The sequence below is a fragment of the Myotis daubentonii genome, chromosome 2 (genome assembly GCF_963259705.1).
Source record: "Myotis daubentonii chromosome 2, mMyoDau2.1, whole genome shotgun sequence".
Lineage (NCBI taxonomy): Eukaryota > Metazoa > Chordata > Mammalia > Chiroptera > Vespertilionidae > Myotis > Myotis daubentonii.
The window spans coordinates 30,533,868-30,547,260 of NC_081841.1; positions in this window are offsets into that span (position 1 = coordinate 30,533,868).

A 13,393-nucleotide genomic window follows, 5' to 3' on the forward strand; every position below is an offset into this window, starting at 1 on the left:
CTCCCCTCTTCCCTTCTTCCCTCCTTTCCTTCTTTTTCTTCCTTTGTCTTTCTTTCTCTTTCTTTTAACTGCTTCTAAAAGCAACTCATCTCCATCCTTAAGTGAACCATAGAGGGCAATTCTAATATACCACTATATCAGAACGGAACAACTAATACTCCTGTTCTATTTCTGAGTAATAATTTTGAAAATAAGTGATGGATGGCCTGGCCAGTGTGGCTCAATGGTTGAGCCTCAACTGTGAACCAGGAGGTCACAGTTCGATTCCCAGTCAGGGCACATGCCTGAGTTTTAGCTGGATCCCTAGTGGGGAGCATGCAGGAGGCAGCCGATCAATGATTCTCTCTCATCATTGGTGTTTCTATCTCTCTCTCCCTTCCTCTCTGAAATCAATAGAAATATATTTTATAAAAGTAAGTGATGGATAACAGAGGAATAAATCACAGCAAGCTGCTCAGAGAGGGGAACAGCATGAAAATTACACTAATTTAAATTACCTTTCCTCTGTTCTCTAAGAAAACACCATCTTTATTTTGAAGCATTTATATCAGCAGTTTGAGCCATTTCACGATGTTATCTATTTCAATGGACGTGATGAAATGTGGTGGGTAAACATTCCGCCATTTTACAAAGAGATGGACAGCAAAAATAAGCTACACCAAAGTTACACAAAGCTTAGATCTCTAAGTCTAATGCTTTTTTGTTGCATATCAAAATGTGAAATAAAAACACACTACCAGGTAATGGACTGGAATCATTTGAAAAGTTGTTTTTTTCCCCCCCTAAAATGTTTACTCTTTAGACTTCATCATATGTAGAACAAACTACATGATATAAATCTTCTTGACAACTTTGTCCTGGCCCGAATAAGTAGAGCTTTTCAACAGAGCATGTGTTTGGGAGAGTTTTAATATTGGCATGGTTGGTATTCTGAGCATCTCCCTGAGAGCTGGGTAAGCAGAACATAAACACAGCACAACATATGTCCATCGGTGCACAGTTGGCAAAAGTACCTATTTTGGTTCAAGTTTTCTGTCAGTTTTGTTTGCTATTTGCAATAATATGATAACATATTGCCAATGTGCAGAGAGGAAAGTAGTGTGGCTATTTGGAAGGTCAACTAACTTTTGACTATTATAGTTCAAATTGAGATATGAAAGAAATTAATAGTCCAATCACCAGAATGAATTAAAGCAGCTTCTGTAAAGACTTCCCTTACTCTCTGGAAATAATAAGGTAAGCAATGAGAATATCTGGTTCATCTAAAAAATAATTAGGAGTTATCAAAGCATGAGGCAATTTTTATGTATATAATGTTGATGTGTGTGTGGAGATTCATACATTCATTCAAAATCTTGAGCACTTGACATACTAGGCATTGTGCTAAGTGCTGGTAAGATAGACATGATGTAGCAGGTAAGAATAAGTTTAGCTGAGAGTAGCAGATGACACCCCCTCCAATAACATTAGCTTAATCAAGATAGAATTTCTATCAGAGAAGTTCAGAATTTATAATAGAATTTATATTTCATGTTGACCAATATCATCCCAATAAGTTTAGAGAAAAAGCTGAAATTTAAAAATAATACTAATAACAAGAAAATAAAAAGAATGTATATCTCAGTGTGTTTCCTTCACTTTTAAATGTGAAGGAAGCCACTCAGAGTTGTTATGTTGGCGCTGCTGCCTAAATCCTGAGAGTCCCAGGCTACATCCAGATGTTTTCTCTGCCATCCCTCTAGGGTGTGGCCTTGGTCATCATCCATGATAGAATACGGACATTCTATCCACATTTCAAGTAGCAGTTGAGGAAGAAGGAAAGAAGCAGAATTAAATATTGACCAACCATATTTTAAGGAAATTTCCCATAATCTGCCATACATTTCTCTGTTTACATCCAATTTACCAGCAGCCAATCCAAGGGCTCACATCTAGGTAAAAGGGTGCCTGGGAAATATGTCTTTAGTTCAGGCATCCATGTATCCAACAAAAACACCAGGGACTGTCTAATAAGGGAGAAGGGATGTTAGGAGCAAACAATTGATCCCTCCACACATGGCCCCAGACCTCTTGTACCTAATACACCTAACAGAGCTGAAGGAGGGAGGGAGGAGAGCCAATCGAGCTTAATGTATAATTTTACCAATTTCAAGAAATCCTTCTAGAGGTAATGCTAATTAACAACATAACATGGGTACCACTTTCTCTAGGAAGTCTTCCCTAGCCACCTCTCCTCACAGTTGCAAAATTGGATGTCGTTTTCACAAGATCTTATTTTTCATCTTGTGCAGTATCTCTCATACCATTTATTACCAATATAATATTTACCTGCTTATCTCTTCCACACTACCTCCCACTCCAACTTGACTGAAATGCCTTGAGGGTCAAAACCTGAATTTTATTTCTTTATATTTCCAGTATCCCAATATTGGATTCATAAAATTTCTACTGCTTAATTTGGATGAATACACTTCAGTAAACAATCTCCCATCAAAGGAAATAATGGTAGTTACCACAGAGTAAGTAATAGTATAGAGAGAACTTCTACAGGAATCAAAATATTTAGCACCGCATTTTTTTGCTTATGAACACAAGAGATTCTTTTATTTTCATCAACGTTTAGAATGTCATCTGATTTTCTGAGCATGTTAATATTGCTGACAAACTTAGAATTAATTGTATTCAATGATGAATATTAGGACAATTATAACTTTTAAAAAACAATCCTTTATCAAAATTGCCCCCAAAAATCTTTCTTAAAAGGACTATAGTAAAAAATAAATAAATAGCTCACTCTATTTCCTCTACACAAATGGTCATGTTGGACTCAGAAGGCTACAATCTTATATAATAAAAGCCTAATATGCTAAGTGTTCGGTCATCCGGTGGGCCATTCAACCAATCAAAGCGTAATATGCTAATGATATGCTAAGGCCACTCAACTGCTCACTATGACGGGCACTGACCACCAGGGGGAAGATGCTCTGACCAGTAGGTGAACTTGCTGCTGGGGTCTGGCGGATCAGGACTGAGTGAGATGGACCAGATATGTCCTGGAGCCCTCCCACAGTCCCTCCCGAGCTGGCCAACCTCTCGTGTCCCACCTTGGCCCCGATCATGCACCAGTGGGGTCCCTTGGCCTGGCCTGTGCCCTCTCGCAATCTGGGACCCCTCGGGAGATGTCGGAGAGCCAGTTTTGGCCCGATCCTGCAGGCCGGGCCGAGGGACCCCACTGGTGCATGAATTCATGCACCAGGCCTCTAATCCTATATAATAAAAGCCTAATATGCAAAATGTTTCACCAGGAGTTTGACCACTCGCTATGATGTGCGCTGACCACCAGGGTGTGGCACGGAACATGGCAGGCATCGGCAATGCGGCGCTGGCAGCTGGTGGCAGTGGAGGCACTGCCAACCCTGATGGGCCCCGACGAGAACGGGATGGGATGGTGGAGCAGGTGAGCAGGTGGCACCAAGCCACGGTGGGTGCAAGCAGAGGCCTGATTGCCCTGCCAATCGCCCCACAGATGGTGACCAGCAGTCTGGCTATCAGGGCCAGGCCCCAGGCTGAGATGGGGAGCTGGGGGTGGGTGGTGGCAACCAACTTCCCGTGGCGCCCGGGAGGGGGGCTGCAACCTCTCGCCGGCTACCTGGGGGGAGGGGTGACAGGAACAGAAGTGCGGTGAGAATGTGGGATTTCTGCTGCGCTTGTTCTCACTCCCCCTGCTACCTTCACCTGGGATGCCAGGGCTCCTGCACCAGGGAAGCCCTCACGCTCAGGTGCCGGGTGCCTGCGAGGAGCCCGCTCTGCACCCATGTGGCCTCTTTCGGGTGAGCCGGGCTGCAGCCGCTGGGACCACAGGGGCCAGTAGGGTTCCCTGTTGGTTCCCGCAGGAGCCGGTCTGCAAGGCCGGCTGTGCCCCGGCCCACGGCATCAGACTGTGCTCATCACATCTCCACTTAGGGACTCAGATGCTGTGACTCAGGTGGAGGGGGTATATGGGAGTCAGGGGACCCAGGTGCTGCCCGGGGCCCAGAGGTCAGCTGGGATCTGCCCTTCCATGCCAGATGCTCACACTTTGATCGCCGGCCAGGCTTAGGGACTGCACCTGTGCATGAATTTTGTGCACTGGGCCTCTAGTTGCAAATAGAATGACACACATGACTAAACGAATGTTGTTTTCTAGGTTTATACCTTTACACAGTTCTCCTGGGGCAGGCCTCCAGTGGGCAACAAGACTCTCACCAAAGTAAGGCCCACAGCTCAGTCTTTCCTTCCTTCTGTTACCCACACACAACCTGTAAAAAGAAACTAAGCTATGATTTATTCTTGTTAACCCTTTTCATTTTAAAACCGTTCATTTCCTATCATAATTATTCATAACTTTTTCCTGATTTTCTTAGGTAAAACATGTATGTTCTTCAGATCAGAAGTTTAACTGATCAGGCAATTGTCAATTTCCAACTGCTTGATTTTAAGAAAAATGTATCTGAAATAGAAGAGCATTGTTAAAAAGCCTCTAGTTTTTTTTCCTAGCACTGTACACTGTTATTTTATGATTCACTCAATTACTAGATATTTAGTGAATACTCACTATATACAAGGCAGTGCCTATGATAATACAAAATAATTTGCATTCACATTACATTTTCCTTAATTTGGAATACATGTATGTTATAATTAACTACAGATATCCTATTTTAAATTACTATTTATATAATTCTATATGTAACTGAAACATAAATAATGGATTGGAAACTGAAGAAAACTGCTTAAAAATCAAATATATACACGTGTGTATATAATCCTATCTAATAAAACAGAAACATGGTAATTGGCGTACAACCGCTACCCTTTTCATTGGCTAATCAGGGAGATATGCAAATTAGTCGACAGCCAAGATGGCGGCTAATTTGCATATATCAGCCCCAAGCCTCAGACTGAGGCTTTAGGCTGGGGCCTGGGCTGAGCCATCCAGCAATCATTGATGGCGGCAGCGGAGGGGAACCAGGCGGAGCCAGCCAGCTATGCTTGATGGCAGCAGCGGCAGGAAGCTGGGGGTGCTCGGGCCCAAGCCTAAAGCCTCCGCCAGAGGCTTTAGGCTTGGGCCGGTCCAGCCAGCCAGGCATCCTTGATGGCAGTTGCAGCGGGGAACCGGGGCGGAGCCAGCCAGCAATCAGTGGCGGCGGGTTGCTGGGGGTGCCCCAGTCCAGGCCTAAAGCCTTGGCCAGAGGCTTTAGGCTTGGGCCGGGGAGGAGCCAGCCAGCGATTGTTGATGGCGGCGGCTGCAGGGAGCTGGGGATGCCCCGGCCCAGGCCTAAACCCTCAGCCTGAGGCGTTAGGCCTGGGTCAGGGAGGAGCCAGCCAGAGATCGTTGATGGTGGGGAGCATGGGGGGGTCCGGCCCAGGCCTAACACCTCAGCCAGAGGCTTTAGGCTTGGACTGGGGCGGAGCCAGCCAGCAATAGTTTATGGCGGCTTTGGCGGGGAACGGGGCAGAGCCAGCCAGCGATTGGCGGCGGGGAGCTGGTGGTGCCCAGGTCCAGGCCTAAAGCCTCAGCCTGAGGCTTTAGGCTTGGGCCGGGGAGGAGCCAGCCAGCAATCATGAACCAGCGATCCTTGATGGCCGAGGCGGCTGCAGGGAGCTGGGGGTGCCTCAGCCCAGGCCTAAACCCTCAGCCTGAGGCTTTAGGCCAGGGCTGGGGCGGAGCCAGCCAGTGATCATTGATGGCAGAGGTGGCGGTGGGGAGCTGGGGGTGCCCAGGTCCAGGCCTAACGCCTCAGCCAGAGGCTTTAGGCTTGGGCCGGGGAGGAGCCAGCCAGCGATCGTTGATGGCAGCAAAGGTGGGGAGCATGGGGGGAGGGTCCCCGGCCCAGGTCTAACACCTCAGCCAGAGGCTTTAGGCTTGGACCGTGACGGAGCCAGCAAGTGATCCTCATGGCGACTTTGGCAGGGAACCGGGTCGGAGCCAGTCAGTGATTGGTGGCGGGGAGCTGGGGGTGCCCCGGTCCAGGTCTAAAGCCTCGGCCTGAGGCTTTAGGCCGGGGCCGGGGGGGGGGGGGGGGCAACCAGCCAGCGATCAGCGGCAGGGAGCTGGGGGAGCGGGGGGCGCTGGCCCAGGCCCAGGCCCAACACCTCAACCAGAGGCTTTAGGCTTGGGCCGGGGAGGAGCCAGCCAGGGATCATTGATGGCTGCAGTGGCGGGAAATCAGGGCGGAGCCAGCCAGCGATCCTTGATGGCGGTGGCAGCGGCTGTGGGGAGCTGGGGGTGCCCCGGCCCAGGCCTAAAACCTCGGCCTGAGGCTTTAGGTTTGGGCCGGGGAGGAGCCAGCCAGCGATTGTTGATGGCGGCAGTGGTGGGGAGCTGGGGATGCCCCGGCCCAGGGCTAATGACTCGCCAGAGGCTTTAGGCCCCGGCAGGGGCCATACTGGCAATTGGCGTGAACTACAGAGGAAACACCTTTTCTGACTGCTGATTGGCTAAGCTCCCTGTGTGTCACTGGTAATATTCTTAGTAACTTGGGTAATGAGAGTCCAAATAGGTGATCTAGGGTTTTTTTTATTACACTCCTGGAGACAAAAAGGAAGGTCTGCTGCTGGAGGGTTAAGAAATGTCATATCCTGCCCTAGCTGGTTTGGCTCAGTGGGTAATACCTCGGCCTACCCAACACAGATTCTGGGTTCAATTCTGACCAAGGGCATGTACCTAGGTTGCAGGTTCCTCCCTGGCCCGGGCCCAGGTCAGGGCTCATGCAGGAGGCAACCAATTAAAGTGTTCCTCTCACTTTGATGTTTCTCTCTGTCTTTCCCTTTCCCCTCCACATTCTCTAAAAATCAATGGAAACATATCCTCAGGTGAGGAGAAGGAAGGAAGAAGGAAGGAAGGAAGGAAGGAAGGAAGGAAGGAAGGAAGGAAGGAAGGAAAGAAGGAAGGAAGAAGGAAGGAAGGAAGGAAGGAAGGAAGGAAGGAAGGAAGGAAGGAAGGAAGGAAGGAAGGAAGGAAGGATGGATTTTTCATGGCAAAGGGACTGGAGTCCATGTTGATGAAAACATCTTGGTGGCTGCCCTGACTGGCAGTGGCTGCAACAGTGCGGTGATGGGGCTGCAGCCTTCCCCTGATCAGCCTGGTTGACTCCCACAAAGGGAGGCCAGACTGTGGCTTAGGCCCACTCCCCAAGGGGAGCAGGGAGCAGGTAGTAGGACATCCCCTAGGGCTCCCAGTATGTGATAGGGGGCAAGCTGGGCTGAGGGACCCCCCCCCCCCGCCAGTGCACAAATTTTTGTGCACCGGGCCTCTAGTTTTCCATAAAAAGATATAAATTGTCAGATGAGAAATATTTTCTTGCTTTAAAGCAATTAAATGTCTCAAAATATTAAAGAAAAAATGATCTATTCAGAGAGTACTGGTGCACTATATAAAACACTAACAATAAGAAGAAAATGATTCCCCTTCATTCTTTAATTTTTCTCTTGAACTCAGGGCATGAGATCTGATAACCTTAAACACTTATGGCTATACATATCATTAGTGATTATAAGCTATATTTTTTCTTTCCCCAGTTCATCCAGCAATTGTATTTTATTTTCTAAGTACTACATATTATTTTTATCAATATTAATGTTTCTAAAAGGAATTTACATTCAAAAGAAGTTTCCATAGATCCCTTTAACAAATAAATATAGTGTATTTTCTGTCCTTCAATATCTCATTCAATATAATTACAGGCAGACACTTTATAGAAACCAGCTACTGCAGGTACTGCTATGTTGCCCTTGGGCCCACGCCATATTTTCTCCTTAGAGAAATGGATTCCTATATAATAAAAGCCCAGTGACCAAAATGGTGAAATGACCAGAAAGACCAGAGACCTGAACAAACATGGCCCTTCACCCCAGCCAGCCACCCCCAGCAAGTGGTTAAGGGCAATCAGGTAGGCAGGTGAGCAGTTAGGGGTGATCAGGGAGGCAGGCAGAAGTGGTTAAAGGCGATAAGGCAGGCAGAGGCAGTTATGGGCAATCAGGCAGGCAGAGTGCTTAGAGGCGATCAGGCGGGCAGAGGTGGTTAGGGGCGACCAGGAGGGCAGAGGCAGTTAGGGGTGATCCGGTGGGCAGGCAAGTGGTTAGGGGCGATCAGGCAGGCGGGCGAGTGGTTAGGGGTGATCAGGAAGGCAAGCAGGTGAACAGTTAGGGGCCAGTGGTCCTGGATCATGCATAAACCGGCAGTCAGACATCCCCTGAGGGGGTCCTGGATTTCGAGAGGGTGCAGGCCGGGCTGAGGGACCCTCTCCCCACCATCCCCCATGCACGAATTTCATGCACCTGGCCTCTAGTAGTCTATAAAAAGCTAAAGAGAAGGTTAAATCTAAGAAAGGGTAGAAACATGACTCACTGGTAAGTTGCAGCAATAAAAACAGAAATAAGAATTAAACATGGAGTGCTTTACAAAATATAGGGCACTATGTAGATGTAAGTACTATTATTCATTCATGTAACGTTTATTATATGCTCAGTGATGAAGATAAAATATTTTCATATAGGGAACTTAGGGAGGAGAAAGAGAAGCAGGCTATAATAACAATTCAGAAGAGAAGATATGGTGTTATTGTGGAAGGAGTAACTAGGTTGGCCCAAAAGAATCAAGGATGGTTTCTGAGTGGAAATAACTTCTGAACTAAGGACTTAAACATAAGTATTCCAGGCAGAAAGAGTAGCATGCACAGACACTTGAAAGAGCCTGGCTTGTTCAGAGAACAGTAGGCTATTCCATATGGCTAACATGTGGGAGGGCAGGGCTGAGATCAAATAAGGTCTCGAATGCTGGGCAACAGGCTTTGGATTTTATGAGAAAATTTTATGCAAGAAAGGAATATAATCAGATTAGCATTTTAAAAAAGATCCTTCTGATAGCAGTGATGAATGCTCATATTAGGATATGGAAAATGAGGAAGAGAGATACTTTTGTGATATATTTATTGGACAATTAATATAATTTATTAACCAACTTGTTGTGGAAGGATGATTCCAAAATTTCTGATGTGGATATTGGTTTGGATGCTGGTACCCTTCACTAAGAGGGGAATACAAAGGGTGATGTATGTATTTGAAGGAAAAGTGACTTATTTTGGAATGTTGAGCTTGACTTACTTAAGGAATACCCAGAAGGAATATTCCAAATGGAACGTGTCTAGAAGGAAATTTGATATATGATCTAGAAGTAAGGAGAGAGATCTAAGCTGAAATGTAGATTCAACAATTACAGTTGATCTTTGAGCAATGTGGGGGTTAGGGGCCCCCATCACCACCCTTTCTTCCCATGCAGTGAAAAATCCACATATAACTTAAGTTGGCCCTCCACATACTGGGATTCCCAGCCACAGATCAAAAATACTGTTTTCCACCCACACTTAGCCGAATCCACAAATGTGAAACCCAGGGACATGACGGCCAACTGTATATTTACTGATAAAAGTCTATGTGTAAGCCCTAGCTGGTTTGGCTCAGTGGATAGAGCATTGGACTACGGACTGGAAGGGTCCTGGGTTTGATTAAAGTCAAGGGCACATGCCCGGGTTGTGGGCTCAATCCTCAGTAGGTGGCATGCAGGAGGCAGCCGATCAAAGATTCTCCCTCATCATTGATGTTTCTATCTCTCTTTCCCTCTCCTTTCCTCTCTGAAATCAATACTATATATATTCTTAAATCTACATGTAAGTGGATCTGCATAGTTCAAACATTGTTGGGCAAGGGTCAACTATATTACCACACAGAGCAGTGGTAATATATATATATATATACTAGGGGCCCGGTGCACGAAATTCGTGCACTGGGTGTGTGTGGGGGGGAGTGTCCCTCAGCCCAGCCTGCCCCCTCTCACATACTGGGAGCCCTCAGGCGTTGACCCCCATCACCCTCCGATCGCCTGATCGGCCCCTTGCCCAGGCCTGACGCCTCTGACAGAGGTGTCAGGCTTGGACAGGGGACCCCCATATCCCCCTGATCACTGGCTCTGGCCCCCGCCCAGGCCTGAGGCCTCTGGCCCAGGAATCATGCCTGGGCAGGGGACCCCCATCTCCCTCTGATCGCTTGCTCCACCCCCCGCCCAAGCCTGACGCCTCTGACCCAGGCTTCAGGCCTGGGCAAGGGGACCATCATATCCCCCCAATCCCCGGCTCCGCCCCCCACCCAGGCCTGATGCCTCGGCCAGAGGAGTTGACCCTCATCACCCTCCGATCACCAATCACTGGATCGGCCCCTTGACCAGGCCTGAGGCCTCTGGCTGAGGCGTCCGGCCCGGGCAGCGGGGACCCGCAGCTGCAGCGGCCCCGCGATCGTGGGCTCCGCTTTAGGCCCAGGCAAGGGACCCCTAGCTCCTGGGACTGCCAGCTTCGACCGTGCCCAGCTCCCATTGCTGGCTCCACCCCTACTTCCTGCTATCACTGGCCAGGGCGGCAAAGGCGCCTGATTCTCCGATCATGGCTGGGGGGCAGGGCAAAGGTGGCCCCATGGCCGCCTTTGCCCTGCCCCCCAGCTCTTAGCTCCCCCCTGGGTTTCCAATCACTGTCAGTGGCAGGGGGCTTCTTCCTGCTTTCCCTCTCGCCTCCCTGCACTGTGCCTACATATGCAAATTAGCCGCCATCTTGTTGGCAGTTAACTGCCAATCTTAGTTGGCAGTTAACTGTCAATCATAGTTGGCAGTTAATTTGCATATAGCCCTGATTAGCCAATGAAAAGGGTATCGTCGTACGCCAATTACCATTTTTCTCTTTTATTAGATAGGATATATATATATATATATATATATATATATATATATATATATATGAATCAGATGTCAGTGTATATAAGAATCACCAAAGTGCTTGTTAAATGCCAATTCCTTAGTCTAACCCTCAGAGGTTCTGGTTAAATGGGCCTGGGGAGAGGCCCAGGAATCAATATGTAAATAAGCTATACATAAGCTTCCGGGCAATTGTACTGCAGATGGTCTATAGCAAGATGGTCTATCCGAGGAAGTGGTGTCATGTGACCAAAAAGTGTGAGTCTCAAGGAGTTGAAGTGGTGCCATGTGAATATAGCCAGGACTTCTAGAAACTTGAAACTGAAAGCATCCTTTGGACTTAGTGGCCTACAGAGGACACCGGTGACTCAGAAGAGCAGGTGCAGTGAGGTGGTGAGAGCAGACGGAGTGCAGTAGGTATAAGAGGGATTGGGGGAGGGAGGAGTACACAGTGAATAAGAGAAGGAAGGGAGCACCTTGTGGACAGAATTTGAAATCTAATAGCCAAAGGACCTGGTTAAAGCCCTGCCACTTAATGGCTATATTGCACATCTTCAGACATTTTCTTGTTGGGTTTTCTTTGCGTGTGTGTGTGTGTGTGTGTGTGTGTGTGTGTGTGTGTGTGTGTGGTTTTTGTTGTTAATCCTCACCTAAGGATACTTTTTCATTGATTTTTAGACAGAGTGGAAGGGAGGGGGAGAGAGAGAGAGAAACATCGACTGGTTGCCTCCCGCACATGCCCCTACCGGGGCCAGGGGCCCCATCGAGCCTGCAACCGGAATCGAACCCAGGACCTTTTGGTCCATAGCCCCATGCTCTAACCATGGTGTAAAACTGGCCAGGGCCATTTTCTTGTTTTTAATGTTAATCATGTCTGTTACACCCTCAACTGTTTGGCTCAATGGACAGAGCTTCAGCCTGAGGATTGAAGAGTCCTAGGTTCAATTCTGATCAAGGGCACATGTCAGGATTGCAGGCTCAATCCCCAGTGGGGGGCGTGCAGGAGGCAGCCAATCAATGACTCTCTCTCATCATTGATGTTTCTATCTCTCTCTCCCTTTTCCTTCCCCTCTGAAATCAATACAAATCTATTTTTAAAATAATAATGTCTATTACAGAGCCCTTTGTACAAGTTAAGTATGTGATATTGCATGTGAAAGAATGTTGTAAATGGCTCTTCCAAACTTTTCTATTAGCAAATTAAGTGGCAGATAATCCTAAACAGTTCTATACAGCAGGCATCTCACTTGTGTGTGTACACCGTGACAAAACATCCCCAATGTTAATCATTGGAGTGCTCACCCCATAAAAGCAGGAGGCTTTAGAGAGAGGGGGAAAGAATCGTATGTAATGTCTTAAATAGATCAGAGCTCCTTATAGATGAGGATTCAGAGGTTTGAATGGGAATGGAGGCTAAATGATAGGTTCAGAGTCATACAGCTAATTAATGGCAAAGCCAGATATAAAATTTAGTCAGACTCCTGATTGAATGCCATCTCCTGCATCTAGCCGCCTACCCCTACATTATAACATACTTCTTTTCTCTATTCTCTATCATTTGAATTTTGGTCTTTCACAGCAAAGAGAGAGTTGCAGATGACTGGAGCTTTGCTGACTGGGTTAAGAGAAGAGGTGTTTAATTTGAACAACTTTGAGGGTTCAGATGTAAGCTCCTTGTAGACATTTGTGAACTATCTCCTCCCCTCTTATTTTTTTTAAAATATATTTTTATTGATTTTTTACAGAGAGGAAGGGAGAGAGATAGAGAGTCAGAAACATCGATGAGAGAGAAACATCGATCAGCCGCCTCCTGCACATCTCCCACCGGGGATATGCCCGCAACCAAGCTACATGCCCTTGACCGGAATCGAACCCGGGACCCCCCAGTCCACAGGCCGACGCTATATCCACTGAGCCAAACCGGTTTCGGCTTATTTTTAAGACTTAAGAGAGGTGCCAACTTAGTCTAGACCCCCAGCATAGTAGAGGGATCAGCCAGCAGCAGAATAACTAGGGCTGCTACATATTCCTTTCAATGACCCCCATTCATAATTGAAGAGCTCTCCAAAAATCAATATTAAAAGACTAGTTTGAGACAGGTCTTGAGTGGTTCACAGAACAAGCCTGAAAACGAGTGGTATGGAAGATTTATTTCTATGACAAGGACAGAGATGCTATTTCCCCTTGAATATCTACATCTCCATTTCCTTTTCTAAGCCGCCCAAAGCAGGGCAAATCCTTTCATCCCTATTACCCAGAAGAATGTACGGCATGCAGTAGGGGTCCTATATACGATAGTTGAATTTGAATGAATGAAATAATTTATTCATAGCTCTCTGATCAGTTTATTCTTTTTTAAAAAAATATATTTTATTGATTTTTTACAGAGAGGAAGGGAGAGAGATAGAGAGTCAGAAACATCGATGAGAGAGAAACATCGATCAGCTGCCTCCTGCACATCTCCCACTGGGGATGTGCCCGCAACCCAGGTACATGCCCTTGTCCAGAATCGAACCTGGGACCCCTCAGTCCGCAGGCCCACGCTCTATCCACTGAGCCAAACCGGTTCGGCCAGTTTATTCTTTTTTTAAAATATTTTTTAAAATTGATTTTAGA